General features: G+C 43.4%; 1 protein-coding gene across 5 annotated transcripts in view; it reads left to right on the top strand.

The window, feature by feature from the left end:
• The window catches only part of LOC106746592 (box A-binding factor-like), an 84552-nt gene that overhangs the window by 28179 nt on the left and 38999 nt on the right, over positions 1-17374 (top strand). Inside the window, exon 1 of one of the 5 annotated variants that reach the window (XM_014623831.1) lies at positions 12485-12555. The exons of the other annotated variants lie outside the window; for them this stretch is intronic. The gene's annotated coding sequence lies outside the window, so the exon portion shown is untranslated. Of the gene's footprint in view, positions 1-12484; positions 12556-17374 lie in introns of those variants that run through there. 5 annotated transcript variants of the gene reach the window in all.

Genomic DNA, 17374 nt, shown 5'->3' with positions numbered 1-17374 from the left:
TTTTCCAAGCCCGCCGTATCCTTGGCGTCTCGGATGGTTTTTCTGAATCATGCCCTAATGATGGATGTGTCAACTTGTACCTGACATTCGATGGTCAAAAATATAGTTCTAAGGTTATATAACAAAAGTTTCTGATAGCTTTTTTTGGTAAGGTATTCGTACCGTAGACGCGTATTTTTTTTTAATTACGGAAATTTTTAAAAACCTCCCGTATTCTTTTCCTTACGCCTGTAAATCGAAGCGATTCTCCCTACGTGAAAAGTAGACAATTTGTTTCATTTCCATTGTTAGAAAATTTACATGACCACTAAAGTTGAGTTTACGTGAAATTTTTTACTTTTCACGTTTCCATTTCTACATGGAAAAAAGTGCCGTTAAACCAATAGAATCTTCAACAGCACGCATTATTGAAGTAAATCTCCTTGATTCAATAGCGATGTTATTGAAACTCATACTTGAGTCATTGAAACAATACGTATAATGTATCGGTTTCAATAATATCACTATTGAATCAAGAAGATTTACACAAGTCATGCGCGCTGCTGGAAACTCTATTAATTCAACAGATTTTTCCGTGTAGGGAAAAAATTACACAATTGCTATACTGAAGGAAAAAATATCTAAAAAGTAGAATATATTTTTTCGGTGCATATTAATAACATATTAATTTACTAAATCTAAATTCTTTTATTTAAATGTAGAATAAAAGATTGCTTTTATGCAAAGTCACAGATTTAAGAAAATGTGTATTTTCTTATTTGAAAAAAATGTTGTTCCGTGTGAAAATATGTATATTAGTATAAGTATCCTCCCTTAGTCAAAAAGTTCCGGGCCATGATTTAATGTCAACGAATCATAACAATTTTTATTAATTTCTCAATAGGGTTTTGACTAGTGATATTTCAACTGACACATATAAAAAGTTCAGCTACTTTCGTTGACGCATTCAATAGTTTACTTTCTGAAGTTGTATTTTCTTGCCTGGGCGATTTTTACGATGGACGAAAAACAAGAGCAAAAGATTTGCCATTAAATTTTGCCAGAATAATGGTAAAACTACTGCGGAAACTTTCAGGATGTTGCAAACGACTTTTGATGAGAGAGCATTATCATTATCCAGGGCAAAGGAGTAGCGCAAACGGTTCGTCGACGGCGGAGAGTCGACGTTCGACAATGATCGAGTTGGACGCCCATCGACCTCGATTATCACGGTATGGTGCATTATGAGTTCAACTGGTACAACAGTTAATGCTGATTACTACCTTGGCACAATGCGTCGTTCACGCGAAGCAATCCGCAAGAAACGACCAGAATTGTGGCAAAACAATTTGTGGATGCTTCATCACGATAATGCGCACCGTCGCACGTGGCTACGCGTATCATCGAGTTTCTCACTCGAAACCACAGTCGCAGCCACCTGATATTCGCCCGATATAGCACTGGCAAACATTTTTCTGTTCCCGAAACTCCAAAGACCACTGAGAGAAAAACGACTTAAAGACATTGAAGACATAAAACGGAATTCGCTGCGAGAACTGAAGGCCATGCCGGAATCAACCTATCAGCGCTGCTAGAAGTGGGAAAGACATTGGCACTAGGTTGTTGGATTCAGAGGAGATTGAAGAGTCACATACTGAATAAAATTTTTTAAATGAATACTTTATTTTTTTACTGGCTATGGCCTAGAACTTTTGACTAGGAGGTAAATATTTATTAGTGTATCCGCCGAAAAAATAAATATTTTTCTGTTTTTTAGATATTTTTTCTCTCGGTATACTCTGACGATGGACACGCAACTCGTACCGGACTCGATAGTTGAAAATCTGATTTCACGATTACACCTCGGACATAAACTTCTAAAAAAAGTCGAAATTTCAGTTCCACATCTATTCACATTCTACCTTGAGTTTTCAAAAGTTTTGTATTGTGCTCCTTTCGATGTTATAAGTGGGAAGTTACTTACGTTTTCTCCACTTGAAGACTTAATGTAGACCTAATGTAAGGCCAAAATTTTGTTTCGAAGGGAACGTAGATCCTACGATCAATTCGAGCGTTACGAGTTGCAATTGCGGACGAGGGTGTCTTATCTCGGATCGGTGAACTCGCGCATTTGGGACATCGGCCCGCTCCTTAGCTGCGGAAAATAGGTTGAACGATAACCAGAACGGCTGGTGAATTCGTGTAATAGGTGCTCGAGCATAAAACAGCGGGATTATCTGCCGGTCTTATTCGTTCACGGCGCGGTTTATCGAAGTATTCGACGCGGAAGGCACGTACGCAGGCAACGGGGACGACGACACCGACGACGCGCTGATAACGCGAACCTTAATTGTCGTGTTTTCGTCGTGCCCGTGCGAAAAGCGACGAGTAAATAATGCTCAAGGCGACGCGAGGCGACGCCAGGCGGTCAGACCCGTTTGACCAGAAATGCGTAACGCGCTCGGCCCGACCGTGTTTGATAAATAAATGCGCCATGATTTCCGGTTGTGGTCGTGGGAGTGCCTTCGAGAACTTCCCACGACGACGAGGACCGACCGGGTTGCACCTAGAGCAAGACATTTCACGGAAGCTCGAGTCTGACCGACGAGAATCGTCGTTCGCGCGAACGCAGTTCAGTCGTCACGACGAAAAAAAAAAGAAAGGGAGGAACACAACGAACTGAGAGAAGCAGCGTCGAGAATTTGAAATTTCGACAGGATTTCCGATTACCCGTTAAGTTAAATATAGATATCTCTTCGTCACGGTGCTTGTTATCGGGGATTCTGTAGGACGCGTAAGGGATGGACTACCGGAGTTGTTGCATTTTTTCATCCGCTTCTCCGTCCTTCTTCTCTCTCCCCCTCTGATTTTCATTCTCTCTCTTTTTTTTTAACAAGCATAGATTTTGTTATCGCTGTGGGGCGGGAGTCCGGCAGCGAGACCGGACGTCCGCCCGCGCAGGATGTGACGTCAGAGCTGCTGGCAGTCCAACAAGTACCGTAAACCTGCCCGACTGCTTGCAACGCAAACATATATTCCTCTCTATGCGTCTCTTTCCTGCTGCCCTTTCCGTCCTCCTCCTTCCGCCCCTGCATCAATTCGTCGTTCGTCGCCCAACGAGCCTCACAACCGCGACCCAATAATTTGAGATCAGACACGCGTCGATTGAAATAAGAGAAACAAGTCTTCTTGTTAACGACTTACAGTCGAATCGGCAAAATGTCTCTTGCTTTTTCGTTCATTTTTCGCTCCTTTTTCCTTTCTCCGTTTTTGTGCCGTCTATTATTTATCGAAAACCATCGTATACGTTGTAAGACTCATTACAGACTGCATTCTGTCTATTTCGACCTTTCTTTGTTTTCCTTCGTATACTTGTCACTCGTGGCGAAACAATAAACCTTTCTTTAAGGATAGGACTTCACCCTGAAGGAAAGGTCTACGATACGATACCCTTTGACGTGTATACAAACACGACATCACATTTGTTGAAGAACGGACAATGCTCTTCGAAAATGACCATGTTTTTTCGACCCAGTTTCCTACGTCAATATTATGATGCAACTTGCATGTTGTAAACCATACATTAAGACGTGATTCATTACAACAAATGTTTGGAAAAGTTGTTAGAAAAACAAGCAAGTATTGAGTCCAACCCAAAATTAGCGAACCTCTGAAATGACTCCAATCAATAGATCAAGAATTAGGTTTTGCTTAACCTAGCTGTAATTCGATCGATGCTTGACCGAACGAATAATATTTCATATTTGTATTATACCAAAGTTTTTTGAAAATTTATACTAGATCTCCTTGTGCGTTTTCGCCTAAATAAACATCGAAAGAATCGTCGGGCTTCGTGTGATACAAATGATATCGTATTTATAATTATATATCACAATAATGATATAATATCATAATTATGATATGATGAGATATGATATTTGAATATGATATAATTATAGTGATATAATTATAGTGTGCGTCGCAAAAGTCTTGAAATGGTGAAATATTTTCCGAGACATGAGACAACAAAGTTCAGATATCGCTGGCATTGAGGTTGCTCGGTCGCATTTGCACCTATAGTTTTGAAAACTGGCTGTACCTGAAGCTTTATTGTAATATTATGAAAAGATCTCGACGTCAGCTACAAGAATATCGAATGGAAAATGGGGGTTTCCGTTTAAGATTTCGAAATTGACTTTGAGTTCTTTTTTCATATCTGCGCTCAAGTTGAAATGGGTATCGCAGTTTGATGCATTTGTTGAAACCTTATAAATTTTGCAGGTAACACATTTTTCTCAAATGTCTTATTTTCGAGGTACTTGACTGTTCCAAGATTTTCGGGACACATTGTACATTTCTTACGATAATAATATAATATATTATCATAATTATGATTTGATAATGTTAACATCGCTATGCAACGATCGCTCGACAAATTTCGACATTAATCATGGGGAACTCGATCGGTATGAGAGGCATACAGGTGCGGTGTTTTTCGGAACATTCTCTGGGAGTAAAAAGCAGGGTAGTGCCTCCGTGGTAACCCCGTTGATATTCGGGAACGCAGGCTCGTAAAATGACGTAAAATAATATCTAGCCGGGCTAATAGGCGTCTCCTATTCTCAGCTGCGATCTTCGGGCCTCCGAAAGTCCCCTCGGCTTAATACCCCTTAAGCGGTGAATGTGAATATAGTAGGGCGGGACACGCGACCCTTGCGACCTCTCGATGACTGATTTACTGGCCTCTCTTCGCCCCGAAACCGATCCCTCCTCACGACCGACGCTCTCGCTCTTCGTCCTTCCACAGCCTGCTTCTCTCCTTCGCTCGTGTGACGTGACCATTTCGATAAATGAAGTTACGCATGACTTACAAAATATCGGTAAATGGACCTCTTTCCAACTCAATCATTCCTGCGCCCGAGGGGAGGGCGCTCGTGAGATCGGGTTCTTCGCGTCGATCTCCACCGAGATCGAGACCCCGAAATTAGTAGCTCCGATGGCGGCGTGTCGTGTTTCAAGAAGGCAACAACCGGGAATAAATCGAGCTTACTGAGTTGAAATGAACTCTCAGCTGTTAACTAAATTAACTTGCTAGCAAATTTGCACCAAAAGACATTTACTTTTATATATTAGAACAGTCGCGACAAGTATTAAATTTGTAATATTGAGAATATCAGGATTTATTTTTAGAAAATATTTACTGAACAAACAATCTAAATTTAAAGCCATAAGGTTTCTTTAGTGGAATAGAAATATTACACGATTCTAGTAAATACTCTTTTAAATTTAAAAATTTCACTTTTACATTCGGTAATTCACTTACAAATTAAGATGTTACTGCGTTAAAGTAAGCTTACAGCCAATAAAATATATATAAATTGATAAAGATATTGCTTGATTCAAGAAGCTGATAAACAGACAATTACGTTTACTTAACTCTAGCACTTTTTTTCCGTATGGACCACGAGAGATTTTTCTTTCTAAAACTCTCTATATACAATACATGCAGTATTTTGTCGTAGGAAAATATTTTATTTTATTCGAATATTGAGACAATATGTAGACATAGAGATAACAGTTATGACGAAACGTGGTAATTGCAGCGTGCCGAGCGGGATGACGGGCGGCATGACGAAATCATTTATACAATCGTGTCGGAGAAATCGTAAAAATCCGGAAGCGATGAGGGCGCTGGAGATATTCATCGCGCGTCCCTCGCGATAACGCGAAATCGGCCGGTGACCCATTAGAAGTGTAACGAACTCCTGAGCATGCTGTTAATTTTTCGTCACCCTCCTCGAATACGGCAGATAAGGCGCGAGCGGTCAAAAATTCGAATACTTTGAAGTGCGTCGGTTTCTTGCAGACATTCGAGAATATTGCTGTTCTCCGTAGAAAGGACACAGCGAGGAATCGTTAAGATATTTCTCGAGAAGAAAGCTCTCGTATATACAATCGGGCGAAAGTAGGTGTCCGTGCGTAAGTATCGACGACAGGGACTTTTCCCCGAGCTCAAGTGCCGAACGATTACAGCCGTAGAAACATTGGAAGCGGAGATTCGTGTCAGGAGATACTCCGCATGAACAAAAGTCAAAAGTTACGAGTTTCGTGCTTTGCGCCACCGACGACGGTCGGCTGCTTTGACGCGCTCGCGTTAGCGATAATTTCGCGACAATTCTGATGCGTTATTTTTCGCGGTAATGGCAACGAGACACGGTAGAATTACCGCAAGCGAATTGCAACAGGACGTACAATTCTGCGCGATTAACGCTAAAATACACTCTATTATCTGAGGTAAGGTAACCTTCGCAAAAGTCGGGGGAACGTTTGCGACCTCAAACACTTTCTAAATTCCTTGGAGTGGTCTTCAGAACAAGTAAAAAATTCTTCAAAACGATAGTGAAAATATTGCCACTCGAAATCGTAACAGTGGACGTTTCACTCAAGCTTCGAGGGATTCGCTCTTCAATCTCGAGTGAAGATATTCGCTCGACGATTCCGAGCGGAGAATTCGCTTTAATAATCGTAAGCGAAAAGTCACTCGAATTCGAGTGACCCCGATGGAGTCGCTCTGCTTCTCGAGTGAGAGATCTCACTCCAAGAACTTGAGAGAGCAATAAGCGTTCCTCGTAAACTTTCCGGCCGCGCGTGAACCGAACGCGACGCGTGTCTGCGCACTGTTAGCGGCAATAACCGAAGGGTCACTTTACGAAGTGGCGCTTACATTTTGCGGGCGGCGATCGAGAGGAGAAAAAAGGTCGGTGGATGCTTAAACGATCCGCTGCACGATTCGTGCCCTTCTCGCGTTACGCCACGCTGTCTGCGTATCGTTGCCTCGCGGCTCGTGACGGCTGAAACTCGTCACCGAGAAGGAGGGGAGCGGAGGGAAAACCTGTCGACGAACTGCCCGGTCGCACTGTCGCAGAGGGTATCCGCACGAAATACTCGGACATAGGTGACATACACGCGTCGGCCGGTATCGCCGTGTATTTCACGTAATATTGCACAGGCCGGCGGCCCCTTTTAGATCGAGCTCAGCCGAACCGAGATCACGGATTTCTTCTCACGGAATTCCCCGTTTCCATTCACGAGCGGAGAGCAAATAGCACGGACGAGACGGCGTGCGAGGACGATTAAGGAGGAAACGTCCACGGGCCCGCGGAAATGGCAAATATCCTGACTGAGGTCCCGGCGGACACCCCCGCTTCAGTTTGGTTTATGGCACCTCCTCCCCTCTCTCTTTCTCTCTATCTGTCTCTCTCACCTGGTCGACATTGTCGACATTGTTTCTTTCTCGAAGGCGTCGCTAATGACCCAACAGCACTGCGTCTTTTTTCTTTTCCGCGCGCCGCTCTTTAATATTTGCTCACCTTCCTTCGTTGGAATGTTCTGCATCGGGCCGTACATACAAAAGAGGACTGCGCGGGTTCTTTGCGGCTGCGGCTCGTGTTCCTCAACTGGTGCCATTATTAAACGTCGTATAACTTGCGCACGGACGTTTATTCTGTCCGGAAATAAATCTTCCGGCGTCTGTTCTCTCTCTCTCTCTCTTGCTCTCTGTCAATTACCGTTGATCGTATTCTGAAGATTCTTCGGATTCCACTCCGAGAGACCGACGTGCCGTCCACACTCGTGGCAATAACTCACAAGAATTCGTGAATGAACTCGGGGTAATGTCGCTCGCCCGTTGTTGGGTATTTGGACTAGATAGAGCGATGAGCGCTCTATGAATTAATCTCGGTCTCGAGATTTGTTTGTAATGAAGCGAAAGATAAAGGCAGTAGTAGTCTCGGAGATTGATAAGGGTTAGTGACCCGTCTATGTACAGGGTGCTCCGTTTCCGCCGTATTGCTTTCCGAACGATAGCTTCGTCGAACAATTCGACTTTCCCTCGGCGAAGACGTCCACCTCAACGTCGCCTCGATATTTTCGTAAAGGTGAAACCGGATCAGACAGGGAATCCGTCGTGAAAAAATAGAGGAAAAAGCGGTATTATGATCTCCCATTGACATTTTATACAATAACTTCGTTAATAATCGATATTTTATATTGGAAACTTAGTGATTATATTCGTCGAAATGTCCTTTAATCGAGTCTGGACCCAAAGTGATGAAATATTTCTCACGTAGAGCCATAATAACATTTTCTTCATTAACGTGATAATAATAAGACACTGTATATTTCCCTTGCTTTCCTCATCTCGTTCGCAAAACGATTTCTTTCTGACCTGAATGAAACGACTTGTAGACCGTGATCTCTTGAATTCTGGTCGCGAACGAGTATCTGCTGATCGATATATTAAGTTCGTAGTCCCTTGCTTCCAAGTCCCTTCCTCATTTAACCTCCTCGCGTGACGCGAAGGTTGCGAAGATCCTTAATCATCGGCGACATCTATTAATCTTCGAAATGAGCCTCCACTCGAACTGATCACGAACTCTTTCCTTGCTCCTTCGGTGCATGATTTATACTGTGTTTTTCCCCGTCTCCTGCACCGGCCGTTCTCCAGCGTTTGCAACGAAACATTCGAGGCCAATAAGACAAAAGTAAGATTCCTCTCGCTCTCTCTCACTGTCTTTCTCAATGGGGGAGAAATTGTAAGACTAGATAGATTTCAAGTACAATCTCGACTTTTTGTGTCCAAGATCGCGTTGCATTTTTTTTTAGAGGGATTAGGTCGCGACAGTCGATCGATGTCCCTGTGTGAGAACGGATAATCCTTTTGATGCCGAGAAGATGTACGAATGGATTTCGGGGAAAGGAAGACGAGACGAACATGTCGACTCTCTGTCGCAGTCGGTTGATATTCCGCAGCCGTCTTGTGGTCTTTATGGGCTCGCCGTTTTATTACCCATTAACTTCGGAACGTAGCATGATTTAGTGTCACGGGTGAAGTCGTAGTCTCGATCGCTCGGTCTTCTTCGCCCCCGAGCGGACTCACTAATTCTGTGAGTCGAGATACGCGGCTCTCAGTTCTATAATGGGAGATATTAGAGGAGGAGGTGTAATTTTATGAGAAATTAACAGATCAAGCGCTAAATTGAGAAGCTAATTTCAGTGAGAATCTCGGATTATGTGTCGGTGTTTTGCCAGCGATATCCTCGCGAGGAAGCTGATCTATCAGTGCGACCCACCTTGAATGGTTAGCAGCTGATTCAACCCATTGAAGACCATGGCTAGATCGGTCAAGTTAGCAAAAAAAACAATTGGAAATAGGATTGGTGTGTGAAGGAACTTTTCTGACATAACAAGCACGTTACAAAAATCAATTTTGCAAAAAAATTCTTATAAATAAATTATTAAACAGTGACTGTGGGATAACTGATTGAACTGATAGATTATCTACGGGAAAAGTTGCGCAAGAAACGCGTGTAACTTTTCCTCATATCATTCTCCGTTTATGTAAAAAAAAGAATAATAAATATCACTATTTATATTGAAACTTTGAAAATTTGATTTTTGTAATGTGTTTTTTATTCCAGAAACGTTTTTCACGCTCAGGTCAATTTCCAATTATTGTTTTTCGCTAACACTACTAGTCTAGCCATGGGCTTTATTGAGTTAATTAATCGTTAAATTGCCGGGTATACCGAGTTTTAAATGCTTTCAGGTTCGTCGCCGCGATTACGCGCCTCTTATGCAATTTATTCCGGATTATTAAACGCTGCTCAAAGCCGTGTATTATTATCAAAGATGCCGCGTGTTCGTCCGTACTAATTTATAAACTATTTGTGATTCTGATGTCTAATTAATGTCTTATTTGTTGATCTATTTATTCGTTTTTTATCTGTCCAAATAAATTACGCTTAAATGTGTTTAGACAGCCGTTTCTAACGTCCTTTTAATCTCCAGATTTACCTTTCCCAGAAAATAACACGTTCATTAACACGTTCATTGCCAATCACGCGATATCGCGTGATGCGAGTTCTCACAAAACGGCCGATCACGCGTTATCGCGTAATAGATATTTAGAGTACATAAATCCTATGTACATAATAATAAAAGCATATAAATAATATATTAACTTATTTTGAGCACAATAAAAACTAAATAAAAAAGTAAAAAAAATACGAAATTCCAATTTTCAGCTTGGCAATGAACGTGTTAATCCATGCAAAACGTACTAACAACATCGGGATAAATAACGAATTAATTTAGAAATCAATAAAATCGCCATTAGACGGATTTGCCGATGATCCGTCGGTATGAATCGCCAAAGAAATCAACTCCATTGAAAAAGCATCATTGGAGAAATTCGTCGATATCATCAATATAATATCTGACAATATATATCTGATCGCGACGGAACTCGCGCAATTTCTCGCATCCACCGCAAAAGACGGGAGAGAAGAACAGCTGCGGTTCAAGGGTCAGCATGTTGGGTCAGCATGATCGAAAGAGAAAAAGAGAAAGAGAGAGAGAGGGTAGAATACGCTCGTTCCAAGTCTTCCTTTTTCCTAGCGCAGCGCAGTCTTCGTGTAGCTAAATTTCCATTATAACGTCGCGCTGTCCTGCTAGTCTTATTATCCGCGTCGTCGAGGATCGTCGTCTTTGTTCCCGCACTGCCGCAGACACTGACTGCTGATAAAGTCCACGACTCACATTGTTCGCGAACGATAATTGGGTTAGTCTCATTTCTCTCTCTCTCTCTCTCACAATTATACGTCGCGCGTCGCGAAAGTATATCTCGAGAAAAACGTCGAGACAGACTTAATCTAAAAGCGTTCCCTTACGCAACAGATAGGCTAACCGCAACGCATCGGGTGTGTCATTTTCTAATTGCATATATACACTCTCCTCTCTCTCTCTCTCTCTCCGTAGACCGCCGGTTCAACTCTGGCCAATCGTCGAGAGTTCACGGAACTATGCTCGGCGCTTCGAAGCTCGTCCGCTCCGTCTCTACAGACTCTGTCTCACTTCCATCCGATTCACAATTTTGCGACGTGATTCATTTCATTTAATTAGCACCTTTATTGCAGCTCGGCGCTAGACGAGTATGCAAATGTTAGGTGGCCGCGATGATAATCGACGCGCTGGCGCTAAAACGCCTCGGGTCGTTCCTTCTTTTCTTTCGCACTGGCCGCACGTGCAAGTGCGAGAAACATGTATCGTGGTCGCGTGCCGTCTCGTATCACCTTATCGGCCTTATCACGTTTTATCGGGCCGAGGTAGTAGTTTTGTACGACTCCGCGCGTTAAGATACTATGCTGTCGCTGCGATCACGAAACGTCACAAATGATTTATCGCGATCTATTTCGCGAACTTTGTATCGCTGTATACATTAATATTTATATATATTTATACATTCGTATTGCAATAAGAAAGAAAATTCATATACTTAGGAGCAACGAGGGTCGTGACTACAGCTTTTGCGCGATATGTTCCTGGCAGAAATTTTCTTTCGCCGAAAGAGGTACGAGTTGTTCTAGCAAAACTGACATTTTGATTTCCTTTACGACGGGAGTTTTCGTTCGATTTCGCGCGGTCTCGCATCGCTTCGCATCTATGTCAATCAGAATGCCACTTCCTCCCGGCTTGTGCTTTGTATAAAGGGGATGCTTTATCTCCGTATTGTATAGTGACGGTTCCCCCGGAGAGGCCAGACGTAAACACACATTGGAGGAAATATACACTTCGGGGGTGTTTGCACATTTTATGGCGGCACGCAGACTGTCTCCCGGTCGAGGCCTCGGTCGAACTCCTGCCCCTTCAGGGGAGGAATCCCTCGTAGGAGGAACAAAGGTCCCTCCACATCTTTCGCATTGCACTCCAGGTTCTTTGCTCTTCGGTTTGTTTTTCAAAACATCCGATTCAAACTTGACTAAGCTCGCTGTAAAAATACAAGCGAAAGGTAAAGAAGGAGGGAGGGAGAGAATGAAAGAAAAAGAGTTAGAATGCGCGCGTAAAACGGTCTGATCGACCTGTTAATTAATGAGAATATACGCAAACACACACGCACGCGCACACAAGCGTGCCTGCCGAGGGGTAAGCGGAGATTAGCCCCTATCGTGAGCCGCGGGATGAATGAGCGATTATACACCGATTATATTATCGTCTTTTTCTACTAGCGGCAGCTATCATAGCGTGTGTAGTACGACGAGCGGCGTACACACCGCGATTGCGGGCTTTCTATCGCCTTTTAAGAGTCGCATAGTAGCCTAATCTGTGTAGCCGCGACCGCAGTCGTCGGTGCAGCTCCCGACGGCAGACACTGCGACGCTGCTGATGGCGAGTATGGCAACGCAAGCAGTTTCGTACACGACGTATAGCGGTGACGAAGCTTCTTCTACGCGCTTGGTCCTCGGATTTTCGCCAGCCGTGGACCAGAAGTTTCACCCGCCGACGAGCGTTTCTGCTAAGAGAAAAGACGTTTTGAGCTAACGAGGAAGGGAAAAGGGAAAGATCGTCGCGTCATTGTGTCAACGAGAAGGGTCAGGTATTCAGACCGAAAGATATTAAGAACGGAAGAGAAAAGAAGAAACGCGAGAGGACGGCAGGACGTTCTGCGCAGAAGAGAAATTGGAGGAACGCTGGTACGAGGCGGTGAATCGAATACGAGAGACGACGAAGTATCACGCGGTGAGATAGGCTACCGCGCATACCTCCCATACGTGCCACGTTTTGAGTGAACGCGAGCGTGTGGATTATGCCCCGCTGTGTGAATCACCCGGCGTGCGTGTGAATGCGGCCGCGGATTATTGTAACTTACGGCCTTTGCGAGCGACGATACGTGGGGAACGCGTCGCGAACGATGTGCGCGAGAACACCTGGCCTTCTTATCGGAAATAGGCAGAACGCACCCATACCTAGCCCAACGGCATACCTATCCGACAGCCACCTCTCGCCTACCTCCACAATGCACTCCCTGTTCCTCCGTGAGCGCTGCAGCGCCTCGCACGAGCGCTCCTTATTTCGCTTTTCGTGTAAAGTTTAATAGCTCGAATAACAAGGCTCGTGCAGTCGTACGTGGGTCCGATCGGTAGTAGCGTCTTGCACTTTTTTCAACTAATTTCTCTTCGACCAGGCACTTATTTTCCCAATAAGTTGGGAAATATTTAGAAATAAGGTATGTCGCGTATATAAAGTAGCTGAAATATAAGCCAACGCGGAAGCATTGTAATATGGATCCGATCCAACCTTGTTATTCGAGGATTAAGGGGGGGGGGGAGGAAGAAAACGAAATCGGGAGAGGGAAAAAGAGAAGGTGGGAGCACTGAAATTTGCATACTTCCGGGATCGTATCTAGATGCACGAATGCCGTTATTATTGTCGTCATCGTGAGCTACCGCGAGTTTCGGACGGTTAGAGGAAAATGTGGAAGAGAGAGGGAAGGAGGAGCAGGAGGGGAAGATGAGGAGCGGGGATCGAGAGATAAAGGGGCTATTCAATCTCTGAAAATCTCGTCGTATACCGCACCGATATGTACATACATACATATGCGTCATGGTTCGTTCGTATTGCGGGTAACAGAGAATGTTTTTATGAGAGCCTGGAAGATAAGACTCAACCTTTTGCCCCGATGCACGAAACCTCTTCCGCTCGTCCAGCAGCTCTGGAATTACTCGGCTACCGTTTCAGTAGTTCACCACCTACTCTCTCTCTCTCTTTCTCTCGCGTATATCTCGAGCGGATAATAAAAAACGTCATTGCACCGTCGTCCACTCGTACTGTAGATAATTCCGCGCGCGTCATATCGCGCGCACCTTGCGCGATCGACAGCCGAAAAAATACCAGCACGTCGAAAAGGAACGCGAGGCGAATAAGAAGCGGAGGCGGGGGATGCCGATTCGTTCTGTACCAGGGAACTAATGTCAGAGATAAGATAGCGCGGATTCCCCTTGTGAGAAATATTGATAAAAAGAATGACCCGGAGCGACTGCTCTTTCTTCCATGTCTAAGGATCGAAGAGGTTTTTTCGGGAAAAAGAGGAGAGTGAGAGGAAGAAAGGCATAAAAATGTAATACAGAATGCACCGGTTGAGATTGTAGAATTTTACAGACAGGAGGAGAAGCGAGGCGGGGGCGGAATGTCGAAATGAATTTCTCGCGCGAGTGTATGGAGACCGGCGCGGAATCGGAGCCGATTGTGCTTCGGCTTTCTTTATCGACCAACGGCGCCGGCCCATTTGTTCGTTTTACTGTTGCAACAATGGGGGAAGGTCCCTCTTCGCAGTCTGCTTCAGCCGTACACCACGCCCGACGCGTATATTTTCTCCATCGGGTGATTAATCGGGGTCGCGGCTCTGCATCTCCTCGTCGCAGATAAACGCGGTGCCCCGACCAATTCCTCTTGTCCGAAGGTTCCTCGTGCGGACTCTTGCATTTGGATAATGCGCGTGTGACGCGCATTGCACTGTTTCGTCGTTGCGCCCACTCTCGTCCGAAACGATTTATCTTCGAGACAGAGCATATACGGAAAGTAAGGAGACATATAAATTATTAACAAGCAACAGTATCGCGTTCTCGTAATATGTGATCTCTGGGCCCGATTGAGAAAATTATTTCACCTGATCGACGGAGAAGACTGTTATTATTATTATTGTTGTTATTACTATTATCGTATCGATGCGCATAAAAGAAGCGAGCGATTTGATTTTGCGCGGAGTTCGCGGAATTTTCCGCGCGAATCGGACGCTCTTTTCGGCATTATTATTTGAGACTCTCATTATTTCTTAAGACGTCCAGAAAGTAATCTTCGACCGATGGCGTTATCAGCGCCGGAGTACCCCTGCGTGTGAACTGTTTTATTTACGTTACCCCAAAGCCCGGCGGACTGTACTTGGACCTTTAATGCAAAAATATGTTTTTTAATAGAATTTGCGCACGCAACGGCAGATAATCCAACGAGCCTGACCTTTCCAATTCGATTAGGTAATGTCAATAAGGTCGGCTGAATGTTAAACGGTCGATATACCGCCTTCGGGGATGATACCGCGACCGCTTTAAATGAACGCTGTCATGCATTAAAAGAGACCTCCCTTGAGATTTCTCGCGCGAGGAGCGTACTTTATATCGTTGGATCGTACACTGATAACGCATTAACGTGGGAATTTTATATCGGCGCGGATGTACGCGTAAAATTGCACATGACCTTCGGAGTGGCGGAAAAATATTCCGCATACGCGGAAAAAAATCATTTGCTGGCCCAGCAAATTTTACGCTGTCTCAACAAAATCTATCGATTACTATGAACAACGAAACGATTTGTTGAGAATATTAATTGCTATTCGCTGGTTTATTTTGCTGAATTGCAAATTATTTTGTTTTAACAACAAATTAACATGTCCTAAGGACAAATCCGCTCAGCAGAATATTCCCTGGCAATAAAACTGTTTCTGCTTTAATTGCGAATGATTCGATAATTTGGTTATGCTACTTAAATGTTATTACTGTCGCAACGAATATGCGGTAAACTGAGAAAAAGAAATTGAAGAAATTTTGCGAAATAAATGTTTCTCGTGGCATTTTCTTCGATATTTTAGTTAGAAAAAAATTGGATTGCGTTGACGGGACATATATTTTTGTTAAATACATCTGAGTTTTCTTATTAAATGGTTTATTTGCTAGGCATAAAATTTTATTTCGCCGTATTTAAACGAAAACATTTATTTCTGCGAAATAAACCTTATATTTCACAAGTCAATTTTTTAATCTTTTTTCTCAGTGTAGCAATGAGAGAGAAAAGGTTGTTTTGGCTACAACAGTAAAATTATTTTTCCCCGTGCTTATCTTCTTTTCATTTCTTTTGAAACATCGCAGGTATTTTTCTAGCAAAGAAAGAGAGAGAGAAAAGGCCAGACAAATGAAAGAGAACGAAATAACGAGGTACTTTCCAGAGGTCCTATTCTTTTAAAATGTTACATTCCAATGGCTTTCGTCATAACTCGAGATCCGTCGGGGAGCCTATCGTCATAATTAATAATAATATCGCGAGAGTTGCGAAATGCTCCACATATTAATCATACGGTCAGATACACCGCGATAAACTGAACTTGGTCGGATGAGCACAGCCGCTAGCTGGGATCAGATCGGTCTTGCGGAGGGCACACGTGACATTCCTGAGGTTTTCCCTCGCGCGTCGGGCACGTACGTGCCGGCGGATTACTCACGGCCGCGTGGACAATCACGTCACGCATCTAGTTGTGTTTGTTACGATCAGTCGATATTAACGCCTCTCGGTCACACATTGGTCTATTAAAGTGTGCGAACGCACACGCGAACGCACTTCACATTTCACCTTAATTATCAACCGAATAAATACGCACTACATTTCTGGGAATCGACGTTCGCTGGAATTTAACATTTCAGAGATGGAATATCTGAAAAGAAAGTATGTTAAAATTATTTCATTCCTCCTGTTAATTGTCTGCCCTTTTCTTTCTTTCCGCAAGAAAAAATGCGATGTCTTACCCGAGGCAAGAGATAAGCTGGTAATACCTGGGATATTTTATATACGTCGAAACTAATGGGCACTGAAAAAATGATTGAATAATAGGAAAAAGGATTTGGTAATAGGTGGTAAAACTTTATGAATATTTACCGACCAAATATTCCTTCGAACAAATAATTTAGGTCTACGTATTCTATATACTATAATATAGTTTTTCCGCATATTGCATATTTACTACTAAATTATATATTTGGTTGCAATAAAGAAATAAAAGAAAAGGAATAATTATCTAATCTATCTTTTCTTAAAGTGCCAGGTATTCGCTACAACGAATAAACATTACTTTTTCTTAAATCGCATTTACAAAGCCATTTAAGAATAAATCTAAAATATTTGGTCGATGAATATTTGCCAAATTTTAATACTTAATACCTAATCCTTTTTCCAGTGTGTATATGTTCAACTAATTTATATTCTGTAAGTCCCGAGTCTCTCTCTCTTTCTCTCTCCTCTCCTGAAGATAAAATTAAAGACTAGGATCGATACATTCCGTGCGTGTCGGTTAGTCCTGCCACGAGCTATGACCCTCGACGATTAAAAATAATATTTTTATCTCCGCAAGAACAGCTCGCGAAACTATTCTCCTCGTTTCTTTGCTCTCTTAGCCTCGTTTCTCCTTCTCTCACTCTCTTTCTCTTTCACTCTTTCTGTCTCTTTCTGTCCCTCCTTTGTGTATGTGCCTCGTACGACGCAATGTCCATCCGTGGCTGAATACGTGAGTGCGTGTGCCACCACCAACGACGGTCAGATAAGAGCACATGGTTATTTTTGTAACGCACCGGCTAGCAACAGTTTCTCGGTGTCATCAATACACCAAAAGCGTGTGTGTGTCCTGCGTCTCTGCCGAATCTCGATCGATCTCGATACTTTGCGACATTGTCGTACGAATGAATCCGACTGCCCTCGGAAAACGGACGCGCGATGCGGCCGCAATGCCGTGTCGATCCGT

Source organism: Dinoponera quadriceps, unplaced genomic scaffold (genome assembly GCF_001313825.1).
Source record: "Dinoponera quadriceps isolate SergipeBrazil2010 unplaced genomic scaffold, ASM131382v1 scaffold106, whole genome shotgun sequence".
Classification (NCBI taxonomy): domain Eukaryota; kingdom Metazoa; phylum Arthropoda; class Insecta; order Hymenoptera; family Formicidae; genus Dinoponera; species Dinoponera quadriceps.
The sequence above is the reverse complement of the archived record's forward strand: the minus strand, read 5'-3'. Positions and strand labels throughout refer to the sequence as shown.